Source organism: Paramisgurnus dabryanus, chromosome 5 (genome assembly GCF_030506205.2).
Source record: "Paramisgurnus dabryanus chromosome 5, PD_genome_1.1, whole genome shotgun sequence".
In the NCBI taxonomy this organism is placed as follows: Eukaryota; Metazoa; Chordata; class Actinopteri; order Cypriniformes; family Cobitidae; genus Paramisgurnus; species Paramisgurnus dabryanus.
The window spans coordinates 28,493,262-28,498,930 of NC_133341.1; positions in this window are offsets into that span (position 1 = coordinate 28,493,262).

Consider the following 5,669-nt stretch of genomic DNA (forward strand, 5'->3'; position numbering starts at 1 on the left):
AAAATGGAGTGTTAAAATACACCAAGTAAACTAGTAAATGTACTATTTCTTAAACTTTTCCTTGATATACAAAACATTTGTTTTTAGTACTTCAGCTAAACGTAAGAACATTGATTTGTACTGAACTGTGTTATTTTGAGATGCCATTTATTTCAATACACTAAAAATCAGTTTACGTAGGCTAGTACTAGTATTATAGTTTTTTCAAGTGGATTGAAGTACTACTAAAGTAAAGTAGAACTATACTTCTAATCTATTTATTTGTAGTGTATAACTTTTACACTTATTTAGCACAAAAATAACAACATACTTTCTGGTATTCAAGTGTATTTTATTACATTCAAGCAGTGGCGGCTTATTAAGTTATTTGTGTTATTTAATTAGATAACTCGACAATTTCAGCGGAAACAACATAATGAAATGGCTTAGAGCAACGTATGGTATGCTACGTTACAGCAATGTATGATATGTTATGTTAGGGCAACGTGTGTTATGGCAACATATGGTATGTTACGTTATGGCAGTGTTCTTCACTCCCAACCTTGGATACCCGGTGCCTTGCAGAGTTTAGCTCCAACCTTAATCAATCAAACACACCTGCAAGCTATTCATGATCACTAGAAAATCACAGGTATGTGTGTTTGATTAAGGTTGGAGCTAAACTCTGCAGGGCACCGGCTCTCCAGGATTGAGAGTGAAGAACACTGCGTTATGGCAATGGATGGTATGTTACGTTACGGCAACGGATGGTATGCTACATTACGGCAACGGATGGTATGCTACATTAGAGCAATGTGAGTTATAGCAACGTATGGTATGTTACGTTATGGCAAGGTATGGTATGTTACGTTATGACAACTTATGGTATGTTACGTTAGGTCAACGTATGGTACGTTACGGCAATCTATGGTATGCTACGTTAGGGCAATTTGAGTTATAGCAACGTATGGTATGTTACGTTATGGCAACATATGGAAGTTACGTTATGGCAACGTATGGTATGTTACGTTCTGGCAACGTATGGTATGTTACGTTAGGTCAACTTATGGTATGTTACATTACGACAATGTATGGTATGCTACGTTAGGGCAATGTGAGTTATAGCAACGTATGGTATGTTACGTTATGGCAACGTATGGTAAGTTACGTTATGGCAACGTATGGTATGTTACGTTAGGTCAACGTATGGTATGTTATGTTATGGCAACGTATGGTATGTTACGTTAGGTCAACGTATGGTATGTTACGTTACGGCAATGTATGGTATGCTACGTTAGGGCAATGTATGTTATGGCAACGTATGGTATGTTAAGTTAATTCAACGTATGGTATGTTACGTTATGGCAACATTATGGCAACGTATGGTATGTTACGTAACATGCCATATATTGCCATAACACACATTGCCCTAACGTAGCCTACCATAAAGTGCCGTAACGTAACATAACATATGTTGTCGTAGCATAACATACCATACATTGCCATAACACACGTTGCCCTAACGTAGCATGTCATACTTTGCCCTAGCGTAACATACCATACGTTGCCCTGGCCTAGCGTAACATACCATATGTTGCCCTAGCGTAACACCATACGTTATTTTGGCAACATATGTTACGCTAGGGCGACGTATGGCATGTAGCGTAACGTTACGGCGACGTATGGCATGTAATGTAACGTTACGGCGATGTATGGCATGTAATGTAACGTTACGGCGACGTATGGCATGTAGCGTAACGTTACGGCGACGTATGGCATGTAATGTAACGTTACGGCGACGTATGGCATGTAACGTTAAAAAATTTAGCACCAGCTGCCACTGCTAGTGACTAAACTTACCTGTCAAACAAATACTTTGTCGAAAAGACGAGGGGAGACGGTGCGCATGGATCATCATTGTGTGCATTTGGAAACTATTTAAAAAAATTAAGGATCTGTAAGTAACATTGTATACATTCATTTTACTTAGAAACGTGTGCTCAGTGTAATAATTGATACGCTAGCTATGATTTGAAGAAAGGTAATTTACTGGTTATTTATTTTGCTTTTTAGAAGAAAAAAAATAATCTACTCTCTTTTTATTAATTCAATGTGGAAGTCTACCGGAAGTTAAGTTTGGGCTACAAAAGCCATTTGTTTGTAGTTTCTGCTGAAAACATTTTAATCTAATAAACAACACATTGGCTTAGGTCTTAAATATTTCACAAAGAAATAGCAATGACAAAAGATTTAATGCAGTCTTTTATTATTAGTGCAGTAAATAAGACAGTCGCTAAGCATCAGATTTAAGCATTACAAGGCACAGCAAGCTCAGTTCTCTAAAACAGTGCTAAATGTGCTCTCATTTTATTATACATGACTCAAAAACCTGCTTAAAAAAAGGATCAAACATACTTTTCCTCATTTAAACTCCCCAGCTTAAACTTTGATGAGGTAGAATTGAATACCCCCTTTCCTAAGTGAAAAAATCTCCCAACCCAAGTGAGTAAATATTTGCTGTTGCTTACAACATTTCCCTTTCAGCGAATGCAAAGCAGCCTCGAAAGCTTCAGCACGGGACCGATCCTGAATAAATCCCTTAACACTTCCTGCAGATTGGAAAAAGCCTGGAGTTTGAGACTTAAAGCACAAACACCACACTGGAGGACCTGCTTTAGAACCAAGCCAAGCTAGAGCCTGTATACGCTTTAAAACAAGTATAGTGTTTAAGAATACACGTACAGTTTGATATAACATAAAAACTAGATTGCAAAATAATAAAACACAAACATCAAAGGCAATTAACAAATTATTTGAATATCAACCCATTAAAACCTTAAGGATGTACTGAATAAAAACAGCAATCCAAGCACAGTTTGCCTACCAAGTACTAAAATTCCCAAGCAAACTCAACAAACTGTAATGCAATCCTCTTAGACTCAATGCTAACTAATGAAGTGATGCAAATCCACCAAAAGTGGTCGTTCATCAGGTGCTATTAGGTCAGTGTGTGAGGTTTTAATGCACTTAAGGCTTCTGTGTATGTTTATTAAAGAGCAGATGAGGCAATGGTGAGGGTGGAAGAGAATTGACCTCTGGGAATGTAGGAAGTCTAATCCGAATCTCTGAAGAATGTCATGATGTGAGACGAAATCACACATGCATGTGCTTAATATGTGTACTGTATAAATAATGAGTAACTTATAAAATAAAGTTAAAATAGAATAGTTCACCCAAAAATGAAAATTCTGTCATTTACTCATCCTCGTGTGGTTCTTAACCTGTATGAATTTCTGAATTTCTATTTTGGACGTATTGTGATAAATGATGAAGAAAATATTTTGATAAATGATGGTATGCACACATTTGACAGTACCCATTAAATTCCATTATTTTTTGATTCCTACTATAGAAGTCAATGGTCACTATATTTGGTGTGTGTTTACCATCATTTCTCAAAATATCTTCTTTTGTGTTCATCAGAAAAAAGAAATTCATACAGATTTAGAATAACATGAGGATGAATGAATGATGACAGAATTTTCTTTTTGGGTGAACTATCCCTTTAAGCTAACTCAACTTTTTTATAATTTCTCAAGTTGGGTGATTCTCGCGAAATTAGACTTGTGAGGTGTCATGAGGTGTCATTAAAAAACTTTAATAATAAAAGTAAATGTTATCAAAATAATAAGCTCAAAGTTACAAACATTTCAAATGACATCACAAAAACCAATTTTGTTGTTTTTCCACATTTAAGGGGAACATTTTCATTACCGCATCGTGTCCATGAGTGGATTTGGGTTCTTTGACATGGAAATATTTATAATTAAAAAATCTAAAAAATAAAAAGCTTCAGTGCATGTTATACTATAAACATTTACAGTAAAGAAACATGTGGCATTTGGTGATCATTGGTAAATGTAAAGACAATAATAAGGAATATAAATATTTTGTTTGTCATAGTACCTAAACAACTTTTTAGTTCTCATTACCAAAACATGAGTTTGTAAATGCATATATTTAATGTAATATCATGTGGTGGTAATGATAATTTTTGATAAGGATAATCTAAAAAATGTAAATAATTCTATAGGAAATATTTTTTAAATCCTTTAAAAATTATGGTTATAGTAAGTTCAGACCTTAATCTTATATGTGCAACAAAAAAATGGCTTCAAAAATTTTTTTTAAAAGGACTTTTTAAAAAATTCTGATGCTGGACACCTTCTAAATCTGGATTTTGTGAGAATCACCCAGTTTTGTTAATTCTGATACTAATGTAAAGAGTTCCTGCACTGATTACAACAAAACATTGAGACAGTAAAAAATAAAAAAACAGAGAAAAGGGAAATTATAAAAGAAAACTTATAAACTAACAAAAAAAGAGCTCATGTTAAAAGGTAAATTAAATGTTTAAAGGGATAGATCACCCAAAAATAAATTTCACCCTCATTTTGTTTTAATTAAACCTGCAGGTCTCCTACTTCTGTATGCACCCACTGTCTTCCATAGAATGAAAAAATATGAAAGTCAGTGGGTGCCGTCAACTGCATGGTTACTGTCATCAAAATATCTTATTTCATCTTTAATGGAATAAAACTCAAAAGGTTTACAAGAACAAGAGGATGAGAAAAAAAAGACAATTTTAATTTCATTCATGTCACTTTAAGAACTTTGTGTGGTTTGATGCCTCAAATGTTTCAAAATATTAAATATAGTAATCGATTTAATAGATTGACCGTGTTGTTGGCTTTGTCAGTATACAAAAGTCACATCAATTAAAAACTATAAAGAACTACGGCTACAACCAATGTGGTTAAAACACAACTACTCAAGGGAAATTCAAAAGAACAACTATTTTAATAGGCAAGAAATACAGTCAAAAATATTCAAGCTAGTATATGGCCACAACATATGCCTAAAACATATTAGTTATATTACAAATACTGGCAAAAGAAGAGATTGTTAACTAGCTAAATCTGGCCTAGCGTGCATATATAAATGCTACTAAGTTACAATCTAACTGGGGAGTGCTATACATTTTTCCAAAAGCAAGCGAATGGTAGAAATGCTATAATTATAAGATGATGAGAAAGCATTTAAGACTTTATAAAAAAACACAGATCTGACTTGATTATCACCTGCAGTGCAATCTTAAGCCTGCTACAAAGCGCCGGCCCTGAGTTATACAATAATCTCTAAACACTGTTTTGTCAATTCCCACCCGAAAAGACCTGCAACATGAGTGAACAAAAACACACCCCTCAACTGTGACATCACAGATCTTAATTTTCTCCATAGTGGTAAAAATAAAAAACAAGAATGGACAAAAACGTAGACAATATTTTATGTCTAAAAGTTAAACAGAGTTTAGAAAGTACAATGATGCCGACTACTCAATTGCAATAGTTGCGATAGTGCACTGTTAGGATCTCTTAAGCGTGATTATCCCTTTTTTTTACCTTATATTATCTAAGCAGCGTATAAAAGTATTGAGCAGATTATTAACTATGATAGTTATGAAATTTATGGAAGCACTAGTTGTTTTTTTTTTACAAGAATATGCTCTGAGATATACACAAGAAAACAACATTACATGCCCACAGACCCTTAGGCACCAAAGGTTATAGTCAATCAAAACATTTCTTAAAGGAACAATCTATTCAAAAATGAAAATGTTAATAATTTCC